Source organism: Bos indicus x Bos taurus, chromosome 21 (genome assembly GCF_003369695.1).
Source record: "Bos indicus x Bos taurus breed Angus x Brahman F1 hybrid chromosome 21, Bos_hybrid_MaternalHap_v2.0, whole genome shotgun sequence".
Taxonomy (NCBI): Eukaryota; Metazoa; Chordata; class Mammalia; order Artiodactyla; family Bovidae; genus Bos; species Bos indicus x Bos taurus.
In genome coordinates this window covers 63074355-63091622 of record NC_040096.1, presented here as the reverse complement: position 1 = coordinate 63091622, position 17268 = coordinate 63074355, and the positions used below count along the sequence as shown (strand labels likewise).

At 40.7% G+C, this 17268-nt stretch overlaps 1 long non-coding RNA gene across 1 annotated transcript; it reads right to left on the bottom strand.

Moving 5' to 3' along the window:
• Positions 1–1760: 1760 nt before the first annotated feature.
• LOC113879408 lies at positions 1761–2525 on the bottom strand. The gene is made up of 2 exons (XR_003507312.1): positions 2361–2525; positions 1761–2254 (listed from the first exon to the last, which is right to left on the bottom strand). It is a non-coding gene; the product is annotated as an uncharacterized LOC113879408 (long non-coding RNA).
• Between the last annotated feature and the right edge of the window lie 14743 nt (positions 2526–17268).

Below are 17268 nucleotides of genomic sequence, written 5' to 3'. Positions count from 1 at the left end.
GACATATCTATGTTATGTGTATCAATATTTCAGTGCTTTTTATTGTTGAAGGGTATCCCACTATTTGGATAAATTTACCAGTTTGTTTATACATTCACCCATTGAAGAACATTTGGGTAGAGTCTAGTTTTTGGCAATTATGAATAGATCTGCTAGACTCATTCATACAGGTTTTTGTGTGAATGTAATCTTTCATTTCTCTAGGATTAATTCTTTGGATTGGGATTGTTGGGTCAGATGGTGAGTATTCAATGTATGCAAGACTTTAAAGAAATTACCAAGGTGTTTTCCAAAATGGCCATCCTATTTTGCAATCCCACCATCAGAGTAGGAAAGTAAGAGTTATTCTGTATTATCACCAGCACTTAGTAATGCTACAATTCTAGAAGGTGTGTAGTAGTATCTCATCATAGTTTTAACTTGCATTTTCTTGATGGTTAATAATGATGTTGAGCACAGATTCATGTGTTTATTTTTCATTGCTATCTATTTTTGAGAAGTAATTGTTGAAGTCTTGTTTATTTTGTAATTGGACTATTGTTCTTACTATTGAGCTTTGAGAAATCTTTATATATTGTGGATACAAGTCTTTTATTTATTATCTCATTTCCAAGTATTTCTCTCAGTTTATTGTTTGTATATTCATTCTCTTAACATTATCATTGACAGAGCTGTTTTTTTTACTTTGATAAAATTTAATTTATCATTTTTTTCCTTTTATGGATCATGACTTTGGTCTTTTATTTAAGCTGTCAAAATTTATAATAATTTAAGTTATCAAAATATCTACATGTAGAGTTATTTATAACAACTTCATTAGTATTTATGGAGTCTCACTTTACAATCTATAATCAAGTTGTAACTTACGTCTTCTTTCTTCTCTTGTTTGCCTAGATAGATATTTATGTTATTGATGGTTTTCAAAGAGCCAGTTTATGATTTTATTTATTTTCTCTATTGTTTTCCTGTTTTCAATTTTATTGACTCCATCAGTTTTTATTTCATATATTTTGAAGCTCTATTGTTAGGTACCTAAGCATTTCAATTTGCTTTGTCTTCTGGTAAATTGACCCTTCTGTCATTCCATGTATCTCACTTTATACCTGACAATTTTCCTTGCTTTCAAGATTACTTTGTCTGATATTAATATAACATTTCATTTTTATTTTCATTAGAGTTTTCAAAGTATGTATTTTTTCATTTGTTTACTTTTAACCTACTTATATCATGATATAAAGCACAGTTTGGCTTTATTCTTTATTATCTAATTTGATATGCTCTATCTTTTAATTATCATGTTTAAATCATTTATGTATAATGTAATTTTTTTAATTTTAGAGTCAAGTCTACCATTTTGTTATGTATAATGTGTTACCCTTTTTATCTCCTTGTTTTCTCTTTCCTGTCTTATTTTGAATTATTTAAACCATATTTTATCCAATTTTAATCAATCTATTGGGTTTCTTTTTACTATATATCTTTTAAAGTTTTATTTTTGTTGCCCAAGGCATTACACTATTCATATTTACCATTTCACTTTCTACTTAGAATTAATATTTTGCCGCTTCAAGTCAATGTAGAAAACTTACCATCGTGCATATTATTTTATACTCTCCTGCTTTTGTTTTTTGACATACATTGCATTTTAAAATATCAAGAAGCCTCATCAGACAATATCATAATTCTTGTATTCAATTGTCAAATGTGTTTTGAAGACCTTAAAAGGATGAAAATAATCTATATGCCAAGAATTTTACTAATTTTTTTTTTTTTTTTTACCATTTCTTCTTGTTTTTTATTCCCAGTGTTCCAAGTTTCCCTTTAGGGTCATTCACCTCCCATTTGAAAAACATTCTTCAGGATTATTTTTAAGCAATAAGCAAATTTACTTAGTTTCCTTTCATCTGAGAATATCTTCATTTCACCTTCATTCCTGAAGGATATTTTCACTGACTATGGATTTCTGGGTTGACAGCTCTTTTCTCTCAGCACTTTACAAATATTGCTCACTTCCTTCATGCCTCCATGGCTTTAGATGAGAAATATCCTGCCATTCAGATAATTGTTCTTCTAGAACTAATGTGTCACTTTTTTCCTCTAGCTCTTTTCAGACTTTTTTCTTTAAGTTTTCAACAGTTTGATTTTGATGTGTCTGAGAATGGAGTTCTTCAAATTTAGAAATAAATTGGTGCGAATGCCTATGACAGCTGGAGTAGTTGAGGAAAGACTTCAGATCTCAATGTAGATTGGATTCCTTAAGAAAATAGAAGAAAGAAAGAGGATTGAATAAGAATAGTCTTAGACCGTTCTAAGAAGGGTTCGGCCAAACCAATGGTTGTTCTTGAGCCAAAGGTACTTACTGGCAGAATCCTACATCTTATAGGAATGGGTCTGCATCAGCACACCCATTATGCTCGATCATTGACTAGAAGCAAACTTTGAGAAGCACAGCCTTGGCACAGATATGGTGACATACCTGAAGGAGCAGTAGCTGGGTTCACTGGTGTGCTTCCAAAAGCAGATCTGAGCAGCTCATTTCCATGGCTGCCAAATCTACTTTGTAGAGTATCACCCTAGCAACCGTTAGAGAGTAGAATGTAGTGACCAGGGGTTCTGGTTACACTACAGAAGCAATGATGTGAGAGTAGAGTGATCATGTTGGAGTTGGTGAGAAGAGATCACAGTTTGGATCTTTTTTTTTTTTTATCTTTTTTTTTTAAAATTTAATTTTATTTTTTAACTTTACAATATTGTGTTTGTTTTGCCATATATCAAAATGAATCCACCACAGGTATACATATGTTCCCCATCTTGAACCCTCCTCCATCCCCATACCATCCCTCTGGGTCGTCCCAGTGCACCAGCCCCAAGCATCCAGTATCGTGCATCGAACCTGGACTGGTGGATCTATTTTTAACATAAGGTCAATCAAATTTTCTGAGAGGGTAGTTTTGATGTTTAGGATAAAATGCAGGAATAACTTAAGTTTTTCAACTTGAACAGCTCAGAAACAGTCATAGAGTAAGAAACTTAAGGTTCTGTCAGAATTAGAGGAAGTCATAAGGAAATATAAGAGGAAGAAATTGAATATGGAATTCAGTATTTGTTTACAAGCAGTTAGGATTTAAAGAAGGAGAAAAGAAAAGTTTTTTAAAGAATATATACAGCTTTTAATAAATGAGAGAGGAAAACTTAAGGTTAATATGAATATAAAAGGATAAGATCAAGGGAAATAAGGAGAGTGGTAATTAATCTGTAGACCTTTATGTAGACAAAGCTAATGTTTTCCACTGTCTGGGTCAACAGGGTAATCTTATATGCCTGTGTGACATGACACTTAATTGTCAGCTGAAATCAAATCTAACCTTGGAGTCTTTCCTAAAAATGAATCCTTAGTAGCTCAGACTTTTCAAAGACTCTTACTCTATCCCCTCAGTAAATGGATGGCAGTATTGAGGACAGGTAAGGGAAGATCATAAACCCAAATCACAAAGTCTTTTCATCTCAAGGACTGCAATAAGCCCAGCTAGTCTGATGTCCTGTCTCATATTTTTCCTCTACTTCTGAATCTAAGCCAGACTTCCCAATCTTGATCAGGTACATATTCCATCAGACACTCAATTCTCCAGAACATATCTGCAGGCAAGGTTAGTCTACTCTGATCAGTTCCTGAGATTCTGTAGATAAAGAGTAGTTCACCAAAATGAGTACAGCCCTAAAGGATTTGCAAGATGACACGAAAGAAGCAGATTGTTCTCAGATATTCTAACCCTACTTCCCCTTCCCCAACCTTCTTCTCCAGTCCTGAATAATGGGAACATCAGAAATGGTCTCACTTTATTTCCATATTCAAGTCCTACTAAGTTTGATGTCCATCTCACATATCACCATCTTTATAAGGTCTCCCTGACAACATAAGCTGTGCTTTATCAACATAAGCAATCTATTTCTTTCTATAGACAAAAAAGGTGTCTGTATTTCTCTTAGAATTCATCGGTTTCTACCTTGTGTCAGATTTCATGTTCTCTGTCAGTCAACTTTGCTTCTGTAATAGACAACTGCAAAAAAAAAAAAAAAAACAGCAAAGTAAAGCAGCATCCTTTTCTCACTCATGTACGGTGCTAGTTGACTCAGCTCCAGGAAGCACCCCTGTCAGGAGAAGCTCTACTCCATATGTCTTCTCATACTGGGACCCAGATGGATGGAGCAACAAATGCTCTTTGGAACCTGCCATTGTCATGGCACAGGGCAGAAGTGCAATGGAAGACATTTGCAATATCTTTTAAAACTTTGGATATAATATACTCCCACATCCTACTGGCCAAGTTTAAAGTCAATGACGTAACAATGACACAACTTCCACAGGAAGAAGAAGCAAGCTACGTGGCAATGAGTGGGGATGTATGAGGAAACCTTTAAGAGCAATTATACAATTAACCGTGTCTTGCCCGCCCTGGTTTTGAGCCCCTGAAAAGCAGAGCCTGGGAACAATTCCACTGTGACCTCTGTAAGATCTAGCACTGTGGCTCAATGTGTAGTAGGTACTCAGCCAGTGTCTGATTAATGAATGGGTATTTTTCACAGCAAAACTACAAGGCGACCTATTGTTTTATGAGAAAACGTCAAGCTGTCTGGATTTTTCACTCTTCATTTATTTCCAGCAAGTTATCACTTTCTGAAAAGGCAATATTGTTCTAATTCCAAAATCTCCCTGAAGTATTACATTTCCTTTCCCATGACCTTTGAGTGTTCATGGAACAGCCTAGATGGGGGAAGAAGCATGGCAGGCATGGGAAGATTGGTGTCAAAAGCAAGCATCCTTATACCCCTGGGTTGAATTCTGACCTTGCAAATGACAAGTTTCATGGTCACAGCAAGTCACTTCACCTCCAGGAACCCACTTCCTCAACCTCAACATGGGGACAAGAATTCCTGACTTGCTTGTGTGTAAGTAAAAGGCCCATGATGTACTTAGTCCCATAAATAGTATTATTACATTTTTTTTTTTTTACAAAATTACTGAGTACAATGATAATAGATTGTTTGTTGGCATCTTTTAATATCTAGTGTTCTTTCTCATGGTAAATCAAATCCCCAAAGCTGTGTTTCTGGCCCTCTGATTATTCAAGTTTTGGTTTCTTTTATAAAATGCATAGTTTATTCCATATGGTTTTCAGATCCCCTCTACTGACATCCTGGTTGGGCCATTCCAACAGCTGTGATTCTGCCATGGGACTTGCAAGTTTCTTTAGGAGACCATAAGGCAGGGGTGACTTTGACAACACAGGCCACTGACTTACTGTGTGATGCCAATCAAGCCTGTTATTTTTACCAGGCTCAGTTTCCCCATATTTACATGTGACAGAGTTGGGCAACATGATCTCATAATTTTATTATTAGAAGTAATTTATATTAGTTACATAATGATCATGATTGCAGATAGCCATTTTGGAGATTCTAGGTATGGAACTCACTGCTATGTATTGCTTTATCAAGTGGTCCAAAATGTTTTAATCTAGTAGCATGACCCAGAGGAAAAGATGAATTTGAATGCTCTTCATCATATAGCAAAGACAGTGGAATCAAATAACCACTGGAATTCTTTGGTCTCCAAACTCTTTGTCAATGGTTGGGTTGATTTTCATTCTGAGAAGACAGATTTCCAGTATGTTACTCCAGAAACACCCAGAGTGGTAGTTTGGGTGGATTCTTCTTCTTCTCTCTGGAGTCTGTGAAAAATGCTTGTGTTTGAGCAGAAGCCTTCATGTTCCTGAATTTGCATTTTCTCATCCTCTCTACCACCAATAGCAAAGATTAAATATCCTTAATTCTCATCTTTGAAGCAAATTCCTGCTCTGGCTTTGACTGCCAAATAATCCCATTCCAGGAGCAAGTGAACAAATGACCTGGGAAAAGCATACAGACAGCCAGTTAGGTCTAATTTCCACACAGTGGAGCCTGAGATTTATCTGTATCATGCCTGGGTCTGTACACTTGCGGTACCGCTACTCCAGGTAACTAGTGACTCAGTATCCCATGCCCAGGTTCTTGGGTAGAGCTGAAGCATACTACTGACCTTTTTTTTTTTTTAAATTTTATTTTATTTTTAAACTTTACATAATTGTATTAGTTTTGCCAAATATCAAAATGAATCCATCACAGGTATACATGTGCTCCCCATCCTGAACCCTCCTCCCTCCTCCCTCCCCATACCATCCCTCTGGGTCATCCCAGTGCACTAGCCCCAAGCATCCAGTATCGTGCATTGAACCTGGACTGGCATCTCGTTTCATACATGATATTTTACATGTTTCAATGCCATTCTCCCAAATCTTCCCACCCTCTCCCTCTCCCACAGAGTCCATAAGACTGTTCCATACATCAGTGTCTCTTTTGCTGTCTCGTACACAGGGTTATTGTTATCATCTTTCTAAATTCCATATATATGCGTTAGTATACTGTATTGGTGTTTTTACTTCTGGCTTACTTCACTCTGTATAATAGGTTCCAGTTTCATCCACCTCATTAGAACTGATTCAAATGAATTCTTTTTAATGGCTGAGTAATACTCCATTGTGTATATGTACCACCGCTTTCTTATCCATTCATCTGCTGATGGACATCTAGGTTGCTTCCATGTCCTGGCTATTATAAACAGTGCTGCGATGAACATTGGGGTACACGTGTCTCTTTCCCTTCTGGTTTCCTCAGTGTGTATGCCCAGCAGTGGGATTGCTGGATCATAAGGCAGATGCTCAACATCACTCATTATCAGAGAAATACAAATCAAGACCACTATGAGGTACCATTTCACACCAGTCAGAATGGCTGCGATTCAAAAGTCTACGAATAATAAATGTTGGAGAGGGTGTGGAGAAAAGGGAACCCTCTTACACTGTTGGTGGGAATGCAAACTAGTACAGCCACTATGGAGAACAGTGTGGAGATTCCTTAAAAAACTGGAAATAGAACTACTGACCTTTTATTCCAGAAAATATTTATCAACTAATAGAATGCCTCAGAATCCTCTACAGAGTTTTGTCAAGATGCGTACTCCTGGCTCATGTTCCAAAGATTGTAGCATACTTAGTCACTCAGATAGAAATGTAAAGAATTTCCAGTGTAACATATCTCAAATAGTTTTGTAAGGAAGGTAATATTCAGTGTACTATGGTTATCCCAGTTGACATCCATAACTTCATCCCCAGGGCTGAGGGCAACTCAACCCCCAGACTTTACTCCCATCTCTCAGAGGAACCAGCTGTCATTGATGGCTTTTTTGCTGATATTTACCTTCTTTTTTGTTTCCAGGGGAATACTTTATGCCTTTCTCTATGGTTAGTTCTCCAAGGTACCAGCCCATTGGCCCTTTTTTCCCTAGTGTTCTCTGAGATACCTCAGTGATCTATGACTTTACACCCCCCTATATGGATAGCTGTAGTCATATTACTATTTCAAAACACATGTAGGGATTCTTGTATTTTCTTAGGGCAGCTGGCCAGAAGATATGGGATGTCAGTTGGACAAACAAGGTGGATAAGATTGGGTCAAAGGCGGAAGAACAATAGAAGAAGAAAGGACCACACTGGTGAAGGACAGAGAGGTGAATTTGGAGGATGCTGCTGCAGAGTCCAGGTGTTCAGAGTATGACAGAGATTTATAAAACTGATGTGACATCCACAAGAGAGGCTTCCTGAATTCCCCACTGGAAGTTACTGTTCCCTCCTCTGAATCCTGACAGCATTTTATCTGCCCTCTCCTATGGCATTCAAGCCTTTCTGTTTTATAACTTGACTCTCTCTGTCCACGGACTGTTTCTACTAATAGATCATGGATCCCTTTAAGGAAGAAAGACCATGGTAACAAGGTGACCCAAAACATGAATAGATTGAGAATCCTAACACCTGGGTTTTAAGTTTAGACTCTGCTATTCACTACCTTTGGGGCCTTAAGGAAGTCCCTTAAATTCTTGAAGTGTTGATTTTCTTATCTGTAAAGTAGAAATGCCAACAATATCAGATTCAATGATGGTTAAAACAGAAAACTGAGATAATGTACAAAAACACTTAGCCCAGCATCTACCACATGGTAAGCATTCAAAGTTAAATCTTCTTTTGAAAATTTAAAATTTCAAAGTTAAATTTCACAGTTAAATCTTATTTTTTCTAAAGAAGAATTGATGTTAGATTCATCTTTTCATCTTAGACCGAGTCCCTTCTAGAATTCTTCCTTGGCCATGTTACCATCCCTTGTATCTTGGGTACCCTTTATTGGCAGCTGTTTTCTATGCAGTGACACAGGAATCTACCTGCTTCCTTCTAGTGTGGGTCCCATCCATAATTCATGGGTTTTGAAGAAGAAGAGAGAGCACTGGGGTTGAGAGAAAGAGGAACGGACTTCCACACCCATTTGGTGGCCAGAACCCAGGGGCAAGACGCCACCTAACTACAAAGGATGCTGATAAAGTCATCTTCATTTGAATCCCGACTCAGGAAATACCCCTGTTTCTAGACTGTTACACCATTATCCTTGAAAACAACCTACTCATTATTTATACAGAGTAGCACTGAGGTTGTACAAAATCACTGTGGCCCAGGGCAGGGAATTAGTGGTACAGGTGTGTGTGCTTCCCTTGCATATGCCAGGCGTCTCCTGTGGGCTTGTCTCAGCATCACTGATGTGATCACATGACAAGAAGCATCCCTAAACCCCTTGTCAGGATGAACCAGGGACATTTGTGCTCACTGAATCCTCACTGCAGTTGATGAGACAGGAGCTGGTGTCATCCCTATGTTACCAATGAGGAAACAGGTGCTCAGGTTCATAGATAACTTTCCTAAGGTTGCACAGGTGAGGGAGCAGGGCAGGGATTTGAATTCACAGAGACCATGTCTCTCGCTGCAGTACCATGATGCCCTTCTCTTTGGCAGCCCCTACATTAATCCTGGACAGTGAGGTCAACCCTTCCATGTTCCACAGGCCATTTTTTCCCCTACTTAAATGCTGCGAGCTTGGGTAGGGGCCAGGTACTCTCTATTTAATGACAAAGAAGCTGAAGACCCTGGAGGTAAATGCCTTGCCCAAGTCATTTCCAGTCAGTAGGAGGTAGAGTGTGAGCTAGCTGGCTGCCTGTGGCACTGCTTGAACCCCCAGACCAAAACGCTGGTGCGGGGGTCTGACAGCATCTGGCCCTTCTCCCCACATCTGAACCCTGGCATGGGGAGTATTGCCTGGGAATCTCCCATTGGAGTGGCCTCCCTGGCTTTGCAACCAGGGTCCCTTTGCAACCAGGAACCTCCCTGCCAGCAGCAGGTCCAGGAGGTGATGCGGGCTGGGAGGTGGGCACTGATGTTGTTCAGTCACTCAGTCATGTCTGACTCTTTGGAACCCCACGGACTGCAGCATGCCAGGCTCCCCTGTCTTTCACTAATTCCCAGAGTTTGCCCAAATTCACATCCATTGAGTTAATGATGCCATCCAACCATCTCATCTTCTGCTGCCCCTTTCTCCTTTTGCTTTCCCAGCATCAGGGTCTTTCCCAATGATTCAGCTCTTTGTATCAGGTGAACAAAGTATTGGAGCTTCAGCTTCAGCATCAGTCCTTCTAATGCATATTCATGATTGCCCCTCCACCGAACATTCATTGGGAGGGGGGCACTGGATGTGGAGAAAAACCACATGGGCAAGGGTCAGGCTTCTGGTATCCCAGAGGTAGGGTTGCCTGTACCAGGCTGTGTCTGGCAGGGCTGGAGGTAAGAGAGTGGCAAGGAGTGGGATCCACCTGGCTCTTTCCTAAGAGCCAAGCTAGTGGCCAAACAACCGGGCACAGTAGAACCTCAAGTTCTGTCTCTAAGCTGCATGGGCTTGTTTGAGTAAAGGGCAATGCTGGGTAGATGGTGGTTAACTCATATGAGCATGAACACGTTTCTACCTAGATATCTTTCTAGAATTGGGGTTCTTACCCCAGGGGTCGGTGAGTGGGCTTCAGAAAGGCTTTGAAAGCCTTTTGAAAAGTTTCTGAATTTGTGAGACTTTTACCCAAAATATGCTCATTTGATGACTTTTTCAGATTCCTCCAGGACCAGCAATGAGAAATGAATGAATGAATACAAGGTGTCAAAACCATTATTCCTGTGTGTCCTTCCAAGCCACTAAGTAAGTGCTGCAAGGCTTTAGGTTGGTCCAGATGAGGACCAGGTCTAGGGAGGAAAACTAGGTCTCATGCACTGATTTCCCCAACAACTGTGTATAAAGCAAGACTCCGTGCAGCCAGGGATTGAAGTGGTGGAGGTGAAGCAATAAATAACCCATGAGGTTTCTTCAGCCACAGAGCACGTATTCTCATCATGGAGACAATAAATAAACTCATAACTAGATTCTTTAGATAACATCAGGTGGTAGAGACTTTGGTTATATTTGGCAGATAAGATACTCTGAGCTCTGGTTCCCCATCTGGGAAATGGGATGATCATACTTCCCCTGCCAGTCATCTCAAGACTGTCACAGGAAGCAGAAGAGAGAGGAGGTTAGGAGAACTTCGGAGATGAGTTTCCACTCACTGGGCACCCGTGAGCCACAGATACCAACCATACCACTTCACATATGAATTCTCAAGGACTCCTCTTGGCAGTGATGTCTGCCAAGCAGCAGTATCATTAATTCTACAGATGAGGTTGCTCCAGCTCAGAGAATCTGAGTGACTTGTTCAGGGTCACACAGTTGGGAAGTGATGGAATCTGGCTGAGATTTACGGGAGCGCCAGAGTCTATACTTTCTATTGGGTTAGACTTGACCACTCTGAGGATGGAGTTAGAAGCATATCACACAGGAGAGGAAAAGATAAGTGCAGAAGGACTCAAGTTCAAGTGTTTACTCATCCCTCATGAGTCTTAAGACCTGAGACAACCTTAACCACCCAGAACTTATTACCCCCTTGTCAAGTATTGTTGTAGTGAAAGTCCCTCAGGGATTCAGATCTTGAAAGACGATGTGGTCAGCAGATTGTGACGTGGCTCCCAAAGTCTCCACCCGCAGTGTTCACATCCTGTGAAGTCCCCTCCCCCCGGGTATTGGCTAGACCTAGTGACTTCCATGTAACAAGAGGACATGGAAGACAAGATGAATGTCGCCTTCTGAGACTAGGTTACAGAGGACTCTGACTCTCCTCTTACTGACACTTCTCTCTCTGGTCATTCTTACAGACTCATTCTAATGGAGAGGACCACCTGGGAAGAAACAGGCCAAGAGTCAGCGAGTGACTGAAGCCCTCTGTCCAGCATCACGAGAAGCAACTGAATCCCGTGCACAACCTGATGCATCATCTCAGAAGATGGTCCAGTCCTAGTCCAGCCTTGAGATGGTGATGGCCTTTGCTGACCCCTTTACTGCCTCGATGTGAGAGATCTGGGTTAACGCTCCGACCGCAGCCTCTAAAAAGACCCTGAGCCGAGGACCCGGCCAGCTAAGCAGGGCTCAGATCCTTGACCCAGGGAAACGCTAGAATAATGAGTGCGTGCTGGTTACTTCATTTGAGCCCCATCTCGGATTCCACATATAAGCTGTATCATAGGGTATTTACCTTTCTCTGTCTGACTTAGTAGGACTCTCTAGATCCATCCATGATGCTGCAGGTGGCATTAATCCCTTCTCTTTTGTGGCTGAATAATATTCCATTGTATATTTGTACCATATTCCTTTTAATCCAGTCCTCTGTTAATGGGCATTTAGTTTGCTTTCACGTCCAGACTATTGTAAATGGTGCATCTCCGAAACAAAAAGAGTTACAGACGTCAATAACAAACGTATGGTCATCAGGGAGTAGGGGTAGAGGTAAATTGGGAGACTGGGATTTACATATACGCACTACTATACATTGGAGAAGGAAATGGCAACCCACTCCAGTCTTCTTGCCTGGAGAAGCCCATGGACAAAGGAGCCTAGTGGGCTATGGTCCATGGGGTCGCAAAGAGTTGGACACGACCGAGCAACTAACACACACACTACTATATATAACGTAGATAACTAACAGGGACCTACTGTTCAGCACAGGAAACTCTACTCAGTGCTCTGTAGTGCCCTATATGGGAAAACGATCTGGAAAAGAGTGAGTATATGTATATGTGTAATTGATTCACTTTGCTGTATCCCTGAAACTAACACTGTACATCTGAAACTAACATGACATTGTAAGTCAACTATATTTCAATTAAAAAAAAAAACCTCTTTTAAAGTGCATGTTGTTTGAACCTCTATGTTTTGGACTACTTTGTTACTCAGCAATCAGTAACTGATACAGGCGAACAGAGGAGAAGAGAAACTCACAGGTGAACGAGCTTCATCCTCAGAGTGGTTCAGGATAGACTAGGGGAAATGAACATGCTCTGCAGCCCCCATAAACACTGTCTTGACTCTACGCCCCATCACTCACCAGCTGTGTGACCCTGGACAAATTGCTCAAACTCTCTGAGCTTCAGCTTTCTCATCTATAGAGTAAGAGAGATGACTCAGCTGATAATGCTACTGAGATGATACAGCATATGTAGGGTATCGCATCCTACCTCCAGAGGAGTTTGGGTCTTACTTTTACATCCTAAAGTAAACTCATTTATATTTCTATGCCCAAACCTATGTGTGATAGGCAGAAATCATAAATAACATCACATTTGTTCAGTTTAGAGTTTGTTGTCTTATTTGCACCAAATTTATGAACAAACATCTGTCTTTCAGAGCTTTCTGGATTTGGGGATTTCAGATAAATTGTCATGGACTTTTCTCCCATACCCAGGGATGTTGTCAGGATCAAATGACAAGGTGCTTGGAGAATATTCTTAAAAAGCTGAAAAGCCCCATGGTAGCTGGGCTCTGCCATGAACGATAGTGGATTATTAGCTCCTGAGTAAACATATGGTCTCAAGCTCAGACTCTTGCCCACCATCAAGCAGAGGAAACCAAGACTGCAATGACTCGCGCAGGTTCCTCTGGGCCCACGGTGCTGCTTGCCAAGCCGCTGCTGAGTGACGCATCTATTCAATTGACATTTGCCCAGAACTTGTTGTGAGACATTGTTTTGACCTAAAAGAAGGCATGAATGATTCACTGAAACCAGGTTCCAGATCAAGGCTTGTGTGGGTCTCTCCCTGTTCCAGGGTCTGATTCCCAAGAACGAAATTCAGTCCTGCCAGATTGTCAGAAGCCAGATGAGGAACTTCCAATAGACCTTACTGTGTGTGTGTGTGTGGGGGGGGGGGGGGGTAGGGAGGTAGGGGTGGTGGAGGCCCATGTCACACCTTTTTGCTCCTGTAGGGGTCATGGCCACGTCCACCCACTTGTCCAGCCATCTTATCATGAAGTCCCTCTAAGGCCAGCTCTTATCAAATCCCTGAATACAAGTAGGGATGCAAGGGGTTTCTAGCTGTGCTTGGGCATTGCAGTTCTTGAAAGAACTGGGAGTCACCACTGACAACATTGATATGAACAACAGGATCAACTATTCCAAGGCAATCTTGGCAGACTTTGAGAAACTTTCCCACTTCAAGGATTTTATTGAAAGTTTTTCAACTTCAGTGGTCTTAACATCTGGGAGGCAAAAAGAAGGGAGTCTTAACATCCTTGATTCCTTGATTAATTTATTCTTCCAAGATTCAGAGTTTGTTTGTTTTTTAACCAAAATTAGGTCTCACTGGCATCTTCAATATAATAGTGACTCCAGAATAGCTTGAAAAGATTTTTCTCTTTTTTCCTCCCTTATGTACCCATGGAGGAAAAGGCTCAGCATTTTCCTGAAGTCACCCCCAAAATTCACACATGGAAAGCTGATTTGCTTTTCAACCCAGAGTGGTGTTTAAGAATTCCGAGGGCTGCTTTGGCAGTGGCTTAATTGTAATACTATAACACCACTGCAGGCAATTTTCTTTGATTTAATTAGATGAACTGTGGCATTTTTTTTCTTTTTTTGCAAAAAGGCTTTATTATGTAGAAATGAAATATGTATAAATTTAATTTTTAATCTTGTCACTACAGTGTGGGAAGGAGCAAGCTGATTCTTTTAATTTACCCTCTTTGTTTAAGAAAAAAAATTAAATTAATCTTATCACAAGTGTTTATGAGTAATTGATTTGATTTTTGCACTCCAGTCAGAAGTGAGAGAGTTAAGACTGCCTGATTCATCCTCAGCCTAAGACTCACTATGACTTTCTCTCAATATGTAAACACTGACAGGAAGAAAGCCAACTGGATGTCCCATTCTCAGAAAATGGCGGGCACACTCTGGAGAAGTATGGGATAGCCTCTCAGTGTTGCTCGGGCAGGAGGCCCTGAGGCAAGAAGAAGCAGTGGCGGAGGGCCAGCAGTGGTGTGGGTGTTGGTCCTGGTTGGAACACTGGAACACACGGCCTGGACTTGGTCAGTAAAGACAACCCTAATCTCCAGTGTTTGTGCTTCTGATCATTGGACCTTTCCTGCTCATTGCTCTGACCTGACTCTGACATCAACTGCACTCAGACTCGTGAAATGGTTTTTATTTCTTGAAATCTGAAGAGCTAATGTGATTCTCAAACTTTTGCATAATGACCTTAGGAAGAATTTCTTGTAGCATCTTGACTTCTGGCCCCACTGATGCAACTCAGCAGGTCTGGGGTGGGGTCCAGGAATGGGCAGGGAGCCCAGCAGATTTTCCTTTAGGTGATTGGATAATCATGGCAAACAAGAGGGATGTAATATTCTTTAGTTTTCAATGGGCCACTTTCTCACTCCATTTTGCTGGATATATTATCATTACATATCATGGTGTCATTGCATTATTATCTATAAAATTATGTTATATGCTTAATTACATTGATAATTATAATAATTATATTACATGCCATCAATTATACATATTTAATAAATATATATTTATAACATAAAACACATATAGTATATATCTATATATCAAATTATTATAGAGAATGTAGAACATACAGAGTGAGAAAAAAACAACACTGATTCCATTTTTGTACTAATTTTATGGCTTTTTAAATGATAAAATAGCTTAAATTCTTTGAGAAAAGATTCCACTTAGATGTGGGTTTCTCAGTCTTGGCAATATGAACATCTGTGGATATTCTTTATTGTCATGGAGTGGGGCGGTCTTGAGCATTATAGGATGTTTAGCAGCATCCTTGGCCTCCACTCAATAAATGTCAGAAGTTTCCCTACTCTCCCCGCAACTCGTGTGACAACAAAACTAGACATTACCAAACGCACCCAGGTTACCCCTGTTGAGAATCATGGAATTATACCAAGTCCCAGGCTGACTCCCAGGCGCACCGTCCGTTACTGACCAGCCTGCAGCCCTCTGTCTTAGGGCCTAGTGTGCCATCCATATGCAGATGGATAGTAAGCTCAAAAGTGGACTTGGACAATTAAGTCTCTTTCCATAGCAACAGTCATCCTTTCAGATGGGAAAATAACAGATTCTGCCTGGATCAAAAGTCCTGAATGAGAAACCAAGGGATCCAGAATGTCGGTCTTTATTGAGTCAGAGATGGTGGCTCAGAGATCAGACTCAGAGACAGGAACGGGTAGCAAAAGGTCTGATGGCTTGGAGACACTGTGAATGGTGCTAAGCCCTTTTGGTCATTCAACTGTTTATGGTTTCTTTTTGGTAACTGTTAGGAGCCTGTCATGATTCCAGGGAGTGGGGCTACATTTCTTCCCATGCAGATTGGCTACCAGGAGCTGTATCAGTGAAAGCGAGCCTTAGTCTCAGCCTGAACCTACCAAATATTTATTTTTTTTATTTTAAAATTTATTTACTTATTTTAATTGGAGGCTAATTACTTTACAATACTGCGGTGGTTTTTTGCCATACAATGACATGAATAGCCACTGGTGTACACGTGTCCCCCATCCTGAACCCCCCTCCAGCCTCCCTCCCCATCCCCTCCCTCTGGGTTGTCCCATTGCACCTGCTTTGAGTGCCCTGTTTCATGCATCAAACTTGGACTGGTCATCTATTTCACATATGGTAATATACATGCTTCAATGCTATTCTCTCAAATCATCCCAGCCTTGCCTTCTCTGACAGAGTCCAAACGTCTGTTCTTTCTGTGTCTCTTTTGCTGTCTTGCATATAGGGTCATCATTACCATATTTCTAAATTCCATATATATGTGGTGATATACTGTATTGGTGTTTTTCTTTCTGACTTACTTCACTGTATAATAGGCTCCAGTTTCATCCACCTCATTAGAACTGATTCAAATGTGTTCTTTTTAATAGCTGAGTAATACTCCATTGTGTATATGTACCACAGCTTTCTTATCCATTCGTCTGCCGACGGGCATCTAGGTTGCTTCCATGTCCTGGCTATTGTCAACAGTGCTGCGATGAACACTGGGGTACACGTGTCTCTTTCAATTCTGGTTTCCTTGGTGTGTGTGCCCAGAAGTGGGATTGCTGGGTCATATGCCAGTTCTATTTCCAGTTTTTTAAGGCATCTCCACACTGTTCTCCATAGTGGCTGTACTACTTTGCATCCCCACCAACAGTGTAAGAGGGTTCCTTTTTTCCACACCTTCTCCAGCGTTTACTGTTTGTAGACTTTTTGATAAATGCCTGACCAGCATGAGATGGTACCTCATTGTGGTTTTTATTTGCATTTCTCTGATAATGAGTGATGTTGAGCATCTTTTCATGTGTTTGTTAGCCATCTGTATGTCTTCTCTGGAAAAATATCTGTTTAGTTCTTTGGTCCATTTTTTGATAGGGTCATTTATGAAGCTCACTACCAAATGTTCATGATCCTGAAGACAAGGAGGACCTGGCTTCTGAGATGTCAGCGATGTAGCGTGCATGAGATATGTTTTGTTCTGATGGCAGCATCAGGTAACTCCAGGCTGGTTGGAGAGAAAGTTCCTCTGGGATGTGGCAACCAGGACCAAAAAAATGTGTAGTCTTAGAGGTTTGTTGCAATGGCAGGCCAGTGTGAGCTGCAGCCAGATTCATAGACCTTGTCTGTGTCTGCACACTGGGGCCTGGACAGTCTTTCCAGCAGCTACATTTGTTGACCACCTTCCCTTTCCCATGATAGCTGATCTGTGACTTTCTATGCTGCCTATCAAACACTGCCATGCACATTTAGATAATATACTTGAACACTTACTGCCCCTGGAGGGAAAAAATAAACCGAGTTTACTCATAAGTGCATTTCACTGTTTACACAGAGGCATTTTCAGTAAATGGCAGATAACCTGATTTGGGTGATTGGGGCAGGTCTTGAAGAGTACC